The sequence below is a fragment of the Drosophila serrata genome, unplaced genomic scaffold (assembly GCF_035046125.1).
Source record: "Drosophila serrata isolate PLE 108 unplaced genomic scaffold, ASM3504612v1 contig_376, whole genome shotgun sequence".
NCBI classification, from domain to species: domain Eukaryota; kingdom Metazoa; phylum Arthropoda; class Insecta; order Diptera; family Drosophilidae; genus Drosophila; species Drosophila serrata.
Window position 1 is genome coordinate 3472688 of NW_028257274.1, and position 14373 is coordinate 3487060.

The 14373-nt window shown below is 38.6% G+C and overlaps 1 long non-coding RNA gene across 1 annotated transcript in view; it reads left to right on the forward strand.

Annotated features, from left to right (window-relative positions):
- The window catches only part of LOC147642663 (uncharacterized), a 147474-nt gene extending 140158 nt beyond the window's left edge, over positions 1-7316 (forward strand). Inside the window, exon 4 of the long non-coding RNA XR_015273208.1 lies at positions 7265-7316. This is a non-coding gene — a long non-coding RNA (uncharacterized LOC147642663). The remainder of the gene's footprint in view (positions 1-7264) is intronic.
- Positions 7317-14373: the final 7057 nt, after the last annotated feature.

The following is a 14373-nucleotide window of genomic DNA, read 5'->3' on the forward strand; positions in this document are numbered from 1 at the left end:
GATTTCTCGTTTTTCGTTCGTGTCTATTTGAATTGCATGATTCAACACTCAGCATCGGCTTCAGCAAAGGCAGCGGCAAACTGCAGCTAATGTGCCGCACTGCGTATCTGTATCTGTTTACATTGGCCCCTATCTGTATCTCTGCATCTGTTTTTATTGTATCTTTGGGGGATATCTGCATCTCGTGCACGTAGCTTTCAGCTTTCTGCTTTCAGCCTTACAGGGGGGAAGAGGCGTTGCTTTTTTGTAATCCAATTAACGCGCCCGCTGCTCAAATGAACCATAATTCCCATCTCCTTTGTAACGCTAGATATATGTTTTCCAATTTATTGACTGTTTGCATAAATAATAATCATGCCGGTTGATTATCCATCGATTATGCGGTGCTATGGGAAAGGCAAACTGTGCGAAACTTTTACTTCTGGCAATCGAGTGTGAAGTGCTGCCTGCCACCGTCGGTGTATTGACTATATGCAAAAATTGTGCAATCCCAGGTTGTTGTATTGGGCCCCTCACTACCCAAGGTCGTTTTATAGTTAGAATTGCACACGACGATCTAATGAAATTGTAAACAGTGAAAGAAAATCAAGAACTAAGTAAAAAGACTTATAAATGCTTTAAGTTTAACATATCTTTATAAATAATAGGGAAGGGAATAGGTGAAAAATATTACTACTCTTTAGGGACTTCTAGAAATTAAGCTTTCTATTTGTGTCATATAAGAAAAGGAAAAGGGGAAAAGTTTATCTACGGAAAATAAAATCGTTCTTCTATGATAGTATTGTATTATCCTTGGAAAATGAATTTGAATTTAAAATATGTAATTTTCCTATATAAACACCTTTCCTCAGTGTACTTTCCGACCAACGAATTCAAAACAAACTTGCCCCAAAAATCAAGTCAATTCGAATTGGCTAGCGTTTAAATTCATCCCCGCAGCTATGATATTTTAAGATCTCTAGACAGACAATCATAAAGATGAGGATGATGATGACGATGATGATGGGGAACAGTCGCAAAACAGAGATCTCCTGAGGTGAGTCACACACCTTTTGGCATCGTTCCCCGTCGCCGTTGAGTGATTGGTCGTTTGAAGATTTATTCATACCGCCAAATGCAATGCAAAATACGCGCAGAGTATATTTCTTTGGCATTATTTACGTTCGCTGCTCAAGACATTTGACGCTAAATGCAATTTAAGGCCAATAAAACAAAGCGTTAAACTCTCATTTGAATACACTGGCTCATTATGCATGCGGCGTCATATCGCCAGAACACCGGCCAATTGCTCAACAGAAAAAAACATCAGAAACAGCAGAAATTGCCTCAAAGACACACAAAAAGATCGCCAGAAAAAAACAGAGCTAAATTTGCATACAAGGCTCCGGCTTCGCTAAAAGCCTGGGAGTGCCAAGTCTGGGGTTCTTGCGGCTCCCTCGAGGTGACAACGAATCCCAGCGTTGAATCGGACGCCATCGCATCCGAGCTGGATTTAGCAGGGAATGCCATGAGTATTGATGCCTGACACACTGACACTGACTGGTCTTTAGCTGGATCTTGAGGCCTTAAGCTGTCAATGCACTGGGAAAATTCTAGGAATAAAGTTTTTGAGTTTTTTAGTAAGCTGAAATAGAGAGATTTATAGTTTAAGACTCTTTTGAACCAAATTTATATTAAGTCTGTGGTCCGAAAGTGTCATTAACTACACTGCATATGATTCTATTATATATATTTAGCGTTACTTGCATAGAGTTTACCTTAAGTATTTATTATAACTAATGAACTTGTATGTTTCTATACCGAAATCAAAACAAAGTACAGCTTGAAGCGAATATTGCCCTCCTTATATTGTTTTTTTTTTTGGATTAATGTCCATCATAACATAGAAAATCCTAAAAAATTACTTTACTGCATTTTATTGATAAATAATACTCTCAGTGCATAGACCTGAAGCTTGAGCTGTGACTGACTGAATCTGAAGTCGAGGCTGCGCCTAATTGATTAATTGCAAAACAACAACGAAACACGATTTGCATTTGGATTTCGATTTTGGATTTTCGATTTTTGTAGCAGTATGTTGTTGTATTTTTGTGTTTTTTGCTTTAGAATGCAATTGGAACTGTCAATTTGCATTTAATTCGGCGAAAATAAATTGCCGCCTGACTCACGACTTGGCTCTGGGGCAAAAAGTGCCTGCAATTTGGAGTTTAAACTGTGCACAAGGCTGAGATTATACATTATACATTTCTGATCTGATATGTGTCGCAAAAATCGTATAAATCGTATATTGTTTGTATTTTCGATGCTGCGATGCGCTGAATAAGCAAATTGATTTTTCCCAATATTGAAATGCTAATTAAAGCGCGCTCACCCAGCCAAGCCATTAATAATATTTTTTTTGTCAGCTCTGGCCTGGCCATGAGTTGACCTTGCCATAATAAAACATATGCCAGTGTCGCGCAATGCAAGGGGATTACATGTTGGCTGGACAAGCGGCTTACAATTTACATTGCAGTTAACCAAGAGTTTTCCCTCCCCGTAAAAGCCATCAAAGTTATGTGGCGGAAAGCCAAGAGATCGCAGCTGACCGGAGCAGCAACAAAGTGTCGATGTTAACATCAGGCCGGCGACAAAGTGAGGCAGATAACTGCGGTTTTTAATCAAATCAAATGCAATGCCACAGTAATGTAATAGCAAACAGAGACAAGCAAATCGAGGGGAGTACAGAGAGGGAAAAATTATGGCATTACTTTGGCTTATATTTAAGGTTTAACCAATAGTATTGGGAAAACTGAGAGAGAAACTTATTATTTCTACTAAAATAATATAACATTTAATCATGGGATCCAGGTTATCTTTATGACTATTTTATTTTGTTGGATGATAATTATCCTTAAATCGATTTATTTATGATTAGAGCTTACTTTCTCATAGTATTAACAGCAATTTCGTTTGTCTGTAGAGTACTCAACTTTATAGTCGTTTTTCCTAGTGAATAAATGAAATTTCCCTGACAATAACATTTAATTTAGCATTTAAATTTTATGTTTTCCCACCTCTTGTTTAGTTAAATACTTCATATAAATTTATTACCCACTCTTTCCTGTCGCAAAACGACCCTTTCTTTTGACACTTTTTTCGTCGATAATCGTTTCCAATAATTATACACATTTTTTTTTTTTGCTGTGCCACAACAGTGCCTGCGACCAAATGGAAAGTGTTAAAAATCTGATAATCATGCGGTGGCGATGTTTTTCACATGCCTGCACACATTTCTTCCCGCTTTTTTTGTTTTGCATGCCACTGCCACTGCTGCTGCCTGTCAGGTAAATGAACTTATAATTGGCCATAGAGCGTGGTATGCCTCAAATGTGTTGGATGATGCGTTTCTGCAGCGCCATTGTGCAACGCGGTGGGGCCTGATGTTGAAAGTTTAAAGAAATATACAAAGGCAACAAAGTTGCAACCGTCCAAGTGTTGCTGTTTTGCCTTAAACAATTAAAATGCTGCAATTTTTCAGCACATTTCAACGATTATCGCAGCTGCCACACAGAGCAAACAGAAAGTGATAAATACTGGCATATCGATGTGAGTATATATCTCTCTCTCTGTACCCACAATGCGATAACACCCAAGGAAGGCTAAGCCAAAGCCAAAGGCGATGGCGCCGAAAGCCGGGTAGCAGCCCGCTAAAAAGCCAGGCTCAGCTGCGGCAAACTTGAGCAAAATGATAATAAACTTTCACGCCCATTAATTGGCTTCGCATATGCACAGGCAGCGGTACAATGAAGGTCAGGACAATAGGGCAAGCAATAGGAGTAAGAAATCGTCTTTTTTAAAGAAAGGATCTCAGTGGAAATACTAAAAAATACATAACTTATACTTCATTTATATTTTTATACTAATTATAGAAGCCGGTGGACTGTATGAAAATTTTGAAAACAATCATTATTTACAAACCCCTTGACTACTCCATCTTTGGAGTGCGCAATCCCCTAGAATAATACAAATTATTTCAATAAGAATTTGATTTTAAAACCTTCCTACTTGACCCCTATTAACTTATCCTCTGCTGTGCTATGTTTTATTTGCTGTTACCCCAACTGGCGCTGACCACTTTTTTATAGCATGCAATTCGTCAGTCGAGCGTAGCCGTTTGGAAGCCTGCGAAATGCTGTGTCCCAGCTGGAATTAAAAACGAAAAACAGAGAAACAAAAAGGGTCATAAAACAGCCTGATGGACGGTGGGCAGAAATGCAATGCAAACAAAAGTTAAAAAACACTTTCACTGCAACCTTGAGATATACTGCCTTTCGGCACATCTCACACATCTCCGGGATCTGTTCAATTAACCGCATTTATTTTCGCCTGTCGGTGAGTGATTTCATTTCAAGTTCGATTACGCAACGCGCGAGGCTGGCAAAAAAAGTTCTTTTTGCACATGCAAAACAAAAGACTTAGGCAACGAACTCGTTCCCGTCTGCAGCACTCAGTCCATTTCAATGGACGAAATTAACAAAATCATATATCACAAGGCGGGTTGGTCAGCTCCAACGACCTCCCAGTAAGCAGGAAGATGGAATATATGTGGAAGATGAGGTAGATGGAAGATGGAAGATGCCTCCAGCCGGTTATCCGCTTGTTGTTGCCTTGATTTATGCCTTGCACCAAATGAAATGAATTGTGTAACCTTTTCCGCTGACTCGACGGCTTCTCATGAAACACGGAAAGAAATTTAACAATGAAATGTATTCCAGATTAATGGGATTTGATTTTAGGATGTGCAAATTAAGATTAAAGGGAGGGAAATTCAAACTAAGTTTATATGAAAAGCCAGACGAGAGCATGTAAAATGATATCGAAATACCCGTTTAAGAATTAACATTTCAAGTTGATCTTATTTTGGTTCTGTGCACCAAACAGTACGAGACACAGGGCGAGTTAACGCGAAATTACTTGTTTTTTTGATCGTGGGCAGAAGCCCAGCCCGGCCAGTTGCCCCTCATCTCCTGCAGCTCCTGGAGCTCCTGGAGCTCTCCCCACATGCATCTACATCTGCATCTGCAAAACCAAAGGCGGGGCTCCTCCTCTGCAGATGTAGATGCTGCTTATCGCTGGCGGCGCATCGCAAGCACGTCGCGGCCATAAAGCAAATCAAATTGCAACAATTGTTGGTAATATGTTAATAAATTGTTGGCCCAGCAGCAGCCTCTGAGAGCAGCCTCACTTTCATTAAGTTGTGCTGTGCGCACTGTGCAGCCCCGAATGAGCTTCGTTTAAATCGAATTTATTACCAGACTTGGCCAGAAATCCCTGGGATGCGATTGGATTGAATGGAATGGGATGGGATTGTCATCGAGCCGAGGCGATACCCGTTTACTTATTTCATCAGCATCGGCATCAACTTTGCTGACTAATTCTGAAAGGCAATAGACATTCACTGGCATAAATATTTAGCAGTTTTCCCCACAGCAAATCTATGCAGTTAGAGAAATGTGTCATCTAATAGGGGGAATAATGGGAGGGTTTAAAATCTTTTTAAATAAGTTAGTTCTTTTAAGAAAAGTTGGTTTTTTTTATTATACAATATAAAATGTATAAAATACCTCTCATTAGTTACTATTTTAGGCTTGGTTAGTTAATTGTTTATAGGATTTTTAATTATATTGCAGTTACCAGCTTGTTTATTTCATCAGCGTAATTTGAAAAAGCCATAGACATAAAGATTTAAACGTTTTCCCAGCAGTATTGTGCAGTGCAGAAAAACAGTGGAGTACTGATTAGTATTTTAATTTTTCTAGGTTTTTGCTAGTTGATATCAATTAAATACTTAAATTTGATAGAACAGACATACATCTTCATACAATTTAACCATTTTACTTATTCTCAAGCAATTTCTTTTGTAACTTTTAAAGTGTTTTCATTATTTTCCCACCAATTTTCACCTCAGTGCAGCAATTAACATTGCAAAACGCATTGGAGACGCTCGATTGCAGTTTCGTTTTTCCAGAACTTCACCATCACCGTTTTACCAATTTATGTAATTACGAAAAATTATAGAAACCACATGTCGCTAATGGCTGCTCAATCGGTCGATGGATTTGCTGTCGACCGCAAGTATTCTCATGCCTGTCAATCGCGAGGCGGCTTTGAAGCGCTCGCGGCGAAACTTATGAGCATTAGCCGTGAGTTTGGCATTTTAGCCAAATATGGTGCGGGATTTGAGCGGCGATTTATGTGATTTGTGCGGGATTTTGGCAAATGCCGCCCGCCTGCTAGCCTGCGAGCCTGCAAGCCAATTGACTTGTTGTTGGCCCCGGTAATACAAAAGTTTATGGGCCAAATCGCATTTGTTGCTAGGAGAACCAAAGCGGCTTAAATCCGGCACAGTAGCCGGCATATGTTGGCTTTTCTATTCGGTGGAGAAACGTAGTGGCAGCTGCCATAAACTTGGGCATTAATCGCCCCACCCTCTCACCTCCCCCCGCCCCCTCTAGAGCTGTGTGGGCAATGTGGAAAATGAAACGAAAATGTTAAAGCTAATGTCAACCCGGGGGGAACTTGAGGCGGAGGTCAAGGCGAGAGGTTGAACACTCACTCACTCACTCACTCCTCGACCTTGATGTCCGCGGAGAACAACTTAATTTTTTTCTACATTTTTTTTTTTCAGTCGAAGCAAACAAGCGTTGCTGATTTTCCACAATGGTTCGTCGCCCCTTTCATCCTGTAATCCCGCAACCATGAATTATGCGCTTGGGCCAACAGAAACCATTTAACGAAATGAGCAGCGCGCAGGCACAGAGCCATAATCATGGCAGAACCTTGAAGTGCATTTTTAATGCCAGTGCTTGTCTGATAAGATTAAGTCATGAAAAGGGCTGGGCTGGGCTGAGCCGGGCCTGGATCCTGGTTCTCTGCTCCCTGGCTAGCCGCTTCTTGGCCGGGTTGGGTTGTTAGCACAGGGTCCAAAACGTCTGCGTTTGTCTGCGAAAGTACTTAGGCCAGGTCTCGAGTGTGTCTACATGACTCTCACTTTTCGAGACGCAAGGGAAACACTAAAAGAAAACTAGCCATGATTTTAGCAAGATGATGTTTAGCTTAAAAGGGGTTTAATATAGATTAAAGGGTTTTCTTTTTTGTAGTTTATATAAAATAACATGAAATTTAGCTAAGTTTGTATAAAATGTTGTATTTAACTAAGATTGCTATATGATTTTGTAAATTATTTCAAATTTAAATAAATCTTTTCAATTCTTTATTGCAGGCTCGCACTCTCCATAAACATAGGAAGGAATATTATTTCTAATATCCTTTGGGTAAGTGAAACTAAACAAAAGACTTAGGCAACAAACTTGTTTTTCCCCATTTATACGGACTACGATTATTATATTACATAGTATATTAAATATTATATTATTATATTATACTCTTTCTGTGTTTTAAAATAGTAGCTCAATTAATTCATTAATTTTTTGTTTAAATTTTATTTACTGTTAAGCGGTATGCCATTTTACTTATTCTTTTTGTGTGCTTACATATCAGATAAATTCCTTATAAAACGTATAGTAAATAATTACAAAATTATCCTTAATAATAATTAATTTATTATCCTAATAATAATAGTTAATTAAAGAATTCATCAATTTGGCATTCCCTTGGTTCAAGTGTATAGGGGTAAGCACTTTCCAAGGCTCGCCTTAAGAGCAACATGGTCAATGTGGTTAATGCACATTTAAATGTCGATTTTGCAAATTGTTGGCCCGTTGTTGTTCAATTCCATTCCATTTCAATTTCAATTATGTTGCGCAATGCGTTGAAATTGCGCGTACTTGTTGTTGTTTTGCCCAAAAAAACCGTCATTGGCTTTTGTTGTTATTGTGCCTGACTAGCTTTGGGCCCCGCCAACAAAAAAAAAAGAAAACAGCAAATTGTTTCCGCGTGTTGCAGCTTAATTGTCTCGAACAACATAATTCGCCTTCATTTGCAGGCAAAGTGCCCAAAAAACACAATTTCGACCAAACAATTTTTATGTGAGGTAATTTCAATTTGTTGCCAACCAAAACCAAGCCGTCTGAGCCGCCGCCGCCGCTTGTTGTCCGTTAGCCAGGCAAATTCTCACCAGTTAAGAGTCGGGTTAACAAAAAAAAAACCAAAATACATATATATAAAATCAAGTAATCGCAGAGAGAAAGAGAGAATCCGCACAATGAGGGAGAAATAACAAATAATGCCAATTCACGCAGTTTAAAACATTTGTTCGACATTTCAAAGCCCCGACAAACGGCCCACAAAAGAAAGGCATTCATTGGCATTCGCATTCCCGCCACCATTTCCATTCCCATTCCCCAAATGAACTTTTTAGGGATGCACAAACAGTACTGGGAAATGAATAATATTTTACATATAACATATATGAAATGATATAATATTCCTTAATTCTGTACATTGAATAAGGACTATGAGCTTTTAAATCAGAATTAAAAAAAAAAATCGAGGTCAATCTTAGTTACAAAATGTCATGTCATTGCAAATATTGATAAATCCTTTAAATATCAATATTAAAATGGATATTTTTTGCCATCCCTACCACTTCCATTACCCATTTCCTTGGCACCGTCAAACATAAAATGTCTTAATCAAAGGCGAAAGAAGGTTGTTGACCTTGTCATGGAACCAAGCGATCGTGATGTCTTGGCCAAGTGGCCAAGTGGCCAAGTGGAGTGCGACTAACCCAACTCCGCAGCAGTTACAACTTTGTCTTGGCCAAGCAATTAACTTATTTTTGCAGCTGATGAAGACAAACTGTGCCAACAGTGATTGCAATCGGCCAGAGCCACACAAGTTGTGCCGAGACTGGGATTGAGACTGGAACTGGGATTGGGATTGGAGCTCTTGGCGTTTCAATTTGCCATCTGTGTGTGTGTCTTTATTAGACACACGTGCCGCCGCTGCCTGGTTCAGAATCGAAATCAAAAGATGATGATTATGATTCCCAACTAGCCTTGTTCTACTTGTGGGTTCACATTCACTGCTCACCGAACAGCAAATCAAATCACTGGCAAAGTGCTGACTAAACCAGCCAACTGGGACGGCGAATGAAATCCAGCTAAATCTGTAATGAGTCGCAATGAAATGAAATGTATCCAGGCATTTGGAAAGTACACGACGACTCTTTGGGTTGTGATATACCCTTTCTGACGGTATACGTCCAATAGTTGTATTACTACATTAATTTAAGAATTACTTGGAAATATATATCCTTTGAAAATAAAGTAAAGTACCTCCGGGTTCTTTAATTTAACAAGTTATAGAAGTTAGAAAGTATAAATACTGAAGGATATTCCTTCACCCCAAAGACATCTCTCTATATCTTTAATCCTCTTACATTTCCGACCTTTTCATTTAATGCTTAGAGTATCTAAGCAATCATATTCTTCGCAGTAAAAACCTTTCTTTCTTGTTTTCTTAGGTGCTTGTTACTCATGTTGGTATTGTTGTACTATAGCTGGTTGCGATTTCCGCGAAATGTTTGCCATGATTCACTGAACAAGCTCAGAAAGACATGTTCAGCAAACTGGAGCGGGAAATGGAAATGGATCGGCGACTGCCAGAGAAAGGGGAAGAGTGGGAATGGATATATCCATAATTTATATGTAGATTATGCACTCGAATGTACGATTTGATTTGCAACTGTCAATGCATTAGCCAGCTCTGTCAACTGATGGAAAGTTTTTGTCGTCTCCAACTAAAATGAAAAATAATTGAAGAAAAACCAGTATATGCAAGCATAAGAAAAATCTCTAGGATTATTTTCACATATTCACAAAAAAAAAATCAAATAAATTGTCAAACTTGCAACATAAACTTTAAAAACCTTTTCCAAATGTCATAAATATTATTATTGTGAAACACATTTACTAATTGCAAATGCACAATGTTTATCACTTGACGGTACGTTACAAGGAAAACTCATAAGCATTATCATTAACAATATTATTGTTGTTGTCATCAGCAGCAGCAACATCTGCAACAGCAACAGCAACAGCAACATTTTGATGCTGGGAGGTAACATCATCAGCAAGCACAACAAAACAACAAACAAACAAACAAATAAATAAACGAACGAACGAAACGGACAAACCACCAAACGAGGCATCTCCATCTGCGCCTGCGCATAATCAGCCAGGCATTTAATAATTTTTATGTTTATATATTTATATATATTGTTTGGCGGGCACCCACGCCACCGACTTTTCGACTGTCGACCGCCTGTCTGGGAAAGTTGCTGTTGGCTTTTTTGTTGATTTGTCGCGGGGTTTGTGTTAAGTGGCCATCATTAGTTAAATATGTGCATTTTTCTTTAAGGATTTTCAACGGCACATAGTGAGTGAGAGAGATAAACGGTTGAAATATGAACAGCTCGTTAATGTTGATGCACTTTTTTTTACAGTTGTTGCAGTTGCTTTCAAATTGCCGTAATTCATAGGTGGTGGCACATGTAAACTTTCCTTTTTTACAAAGGCCTTCATTACAGAATTTTTTGCACACGGAAAAATAAGGGTTCTAATGTGTCGTATTTAAGAGATCAATAACATTGAATTTGAACTTTAATAGGAATGATTTTTAATGGGCCTTCTCCGCTTCTTTCTTTAGATAATATAAATCTAAATCTCTTTTTGTTATTCAATACAATTTATACTAAAGTAATAGTATAATTTTCTGATATATCTTAAAACACCCCCTTCTTTTTCCGCTCAGTGTTACCATACCCTTTATGCCAGCTTCCCAGCTCCTCCCTCGCAAATTGGCGGCTCATTGAAATGCATTTGGCGGCAAGTTGCAGGAAATTGAGAGACAATTAACCTGATTAGCGTGTGCCCGGTAACTTTCGTGTCACAGCGACCACTACTGTGCGGCGATAGCGGTACATTTTGTATCGTTAGTGGGCCCAGTTCCTCCGATATACCCCCGCCCCCCTCCTCGATTTCCGACTGCTTTTCTGAGTCAGTGTGCCCGGCCAGATCATTAATCAAAGGCTGCCCAGGCCTGGCTTGGATTGGTCTGGTCTCCAGCGGCATTGGCATCGGCATCGGGAGCACAGCACGGATACGTAATTTAGTAGCCATAAATAAAAGAAACTACGAACTGTGCGAGTTGCGAGTGAAATTGAAATGTTTAAGCGATGAGACAAATGCTCGACTTGATTTGGTAGAGCCTCAGCTTTCTGCCAGCCGCTGCGGCGCTAAAATTAATGACGTTTCGCATGTATTTGGATGTTGTTTATGAAAACAGCATTCAATTTGCATTAACAATTGGCAATTGATTGATGGCCGCAACGAAAGTGGTTCGATGGGACCTATGAAAGAAAAAGGCGAAGCAACCCACGCAGTAAAATAAAAACAAAAAGACAGAAACTGACGAAAAGGCCGGCAAACATTTCACACCCAAACAAAAGACTCAGGCACCGAACTCGATAGCATGGAATATGTGAATATGTTTACTGGCCCTTGTTTATGACATCAATAGAACATAAAATCCGCATCATAAACTCACTCTTTGCATTCTTTTTTTTTTTGGTTGTTTTGAGGGCAGTGAAAGTCTTTCTCTCCGTCTGTCATTGTCAACGTGCTAACATCTTTGGTTAAATAGTAAAAACCAAAATTATTGCCAAAACAAAACAGGCAAACAGTCAGCCGGTGTAGATTATCGCGTTTGTTTTGTAATTTCAATTAAATGGACAAGAAGTATAAACTTTTTAAGGCCTGGCATTTAATTAAAACATGTGACGGCATTTATGATGGGTGGGCGAGTGTGAGTATGACTATGAGTATGAGTGTGAGTATGAGTGTGAGTATGAGTATGAGTGTGCCATGTCATGCGTAATAAACAAAGGCAAAAGACATCAGCAACATCAGTGGCAACTAAAGCAAGTGACAGCCAGCAGCAGCGGCGACAGCGGCACTGGGAAATAGTGTTAAAGAAAAGCCCCCGAGGCTCTAAGCTGCGGAATTTCTATAGAAGTGAAATTTCTGCCATGCCTAGACGAGCATGTGCATGTGTGTGAGTGTGTGAGAACCGCAAGGCAATTAATTTGCGGGAAATACCCTGGAGTTGGATATGTATTTGAGGAAGCTGAATTGTAGATCTGTTGGTGTTAATAAAAAAATAATCATTATCAATTTAGTGTAATACTTATATAGATTTTATAATTAATTTATAAAAAATTACCTTGGCTAGTGAGGGAGAATGCTTTTCCTTGACTTAAAAACTTATTTACCTCCCAAATATTCTTATTAAAAAAAATAGTCCAACTTGGTAGTTAAATATTTATACTATTCTTTTGTAATCAAAAGAGAGCTCTTTAAAATATGGTTAATATATTCCTGTATTTTTAGGGTACTTCCTCTTCCATCACTAGATTTTATTTGTTATTTTTCAGCAGTCAACTTTTGCGGTAGCAAAAAACATTTTATAAATTAGAGCAACACTTGCTGCGCTGCCGCCACTGGCTCTGTCTCTGTTTGCTGCTGTTGTTGTCGTTGTTGTTGCTATAAGCTGCTAAAGTTGTTGCTTTTATTGTTGTTTATAGTTGTAGCTGTAGCTGTTTTTTTGTTGCTGGCCGCACCTTGCATGCAAAAATCTTTTCACGCCTCGGGCCAAGCAGCATGCGAAAAACTAATTTCGGTGCACACATCGTTTGTCTTGGCTCTCCATGCCGGAAGATGTTTCAATTTTGTGAAAAATCGCAACAATTAAATGATTCAGGTGCCCCGATTTCTACTCTGTAATCTTAGTGGCCGAGTTACCATTGAGTTTTCAAGGAAATGTTGATGGAGCTATAAGATTTGTGGAAAAAAAAGGAGCCATTAAAACCTTTAAAACTACAGGGAAATATGGTTTTTTAATGCCTGTCAGAAGCTTGTGATTCTGTGAAGGAGTCGTTTTCGACCCCATAATTCATATATATTCTTAATCAGCATCAACATTCTATAATTCCTTTAATCCTATAATTTCAAACATAATCTTCGGTCTTTGTTATCTTTCTATATATGATCTTCTCTTTTATTTCTTGTAATTATTAAAATCATGCCAAGATCTTAGCTCTAGTCAATAAATACAATTACGACATACGTTTTTATTTAGCCATGACGTCTAGAATTTAATAAAACATTTACTCAGTTTTTGAAAAATCAAGTCGAACATGAATTTAATTATTTTCCGAGCAGTATTTTATCGACTGATCGCAACGATGACATCACCCCAGTTCCAGTGATATTGAACCTCCAAGCCTATGCATAATTTGTCTGAAAATGGTCAGAAGACATTTAAGCATTGAAGCTGGACATAAATCTTGGGATTTGTGGGATTGTCACTGACCAGCCGCTGACAAATCAATCAATACCGGGGGACAGATCGAATCGTATCGAATTGGATTGAAAAGTGGCCCGTTCAGACTCGAATTCAGATTCAGATTCAGATTAGAAGCTTGTTTTCGTCACGCTCGACAGCGTTTTCCGAGCAAACAAATGACGCTGCGCTGCGTAATTGATGGATTTGCCTAAATAAAGAAAATACTAAGCTGAGTGAGCGGTAAACGCAAAACGCTTTTCCAAGCAGGTGAAATTTCCTTTGCCATCCGTTATTAATGATGATGACTCTTGGCGGTGGCGCAAATATTTGACCAACACTACAAAACCGTGGCAGTGGCAAAAGCCAGATGTGTAAGCGCAAACTGACCCACAAAACAAAAAAAGGCGCTCTCCGCCGCCTGCAGTTTCCCAAACGTTTATAATGAAAACTGCACAGCGCCCTGCGGCGACCTACAAAAATGAAAAATATATATATATATATATATATATATACGAGGAAAAATGTACAACGAAACGGCAGGAAAACCTGAGCGCCCCAGCGCCATAATTTAGCAATATCCAACACTTGTGCAATTTCATAAAACATTTTAGCCCAGTGGCCACAAAAAGCACACAGTTGCCACACATTTCCGCGTAATCATCATAATTTTTCGTGTTTTTCATTTTTATGAATCTGTTGATTTAATGCCATCGAGCCAGGGCACTAGACGGCCAGAAAAGAAATATATACAAATATATATATTTACAATTTGGCATGCCGCATAAAATGGCATATTAAAACACATTTCAATTTGGTCAACGGATTGATGACGGCAAATGGCTATATTATTTTACCTCGAATAATAATATTTGATAATAATTGTAACGCTTAAGATATCTATATATTTATTTAATAAACGTATTCCAACCTTGCGGGTATTGATAATATTAATATATACACCCAGAGTAGTCAGAAGTCTGATAATTATTACACTATAGATCATATACATTCTTGCCCTTTTTA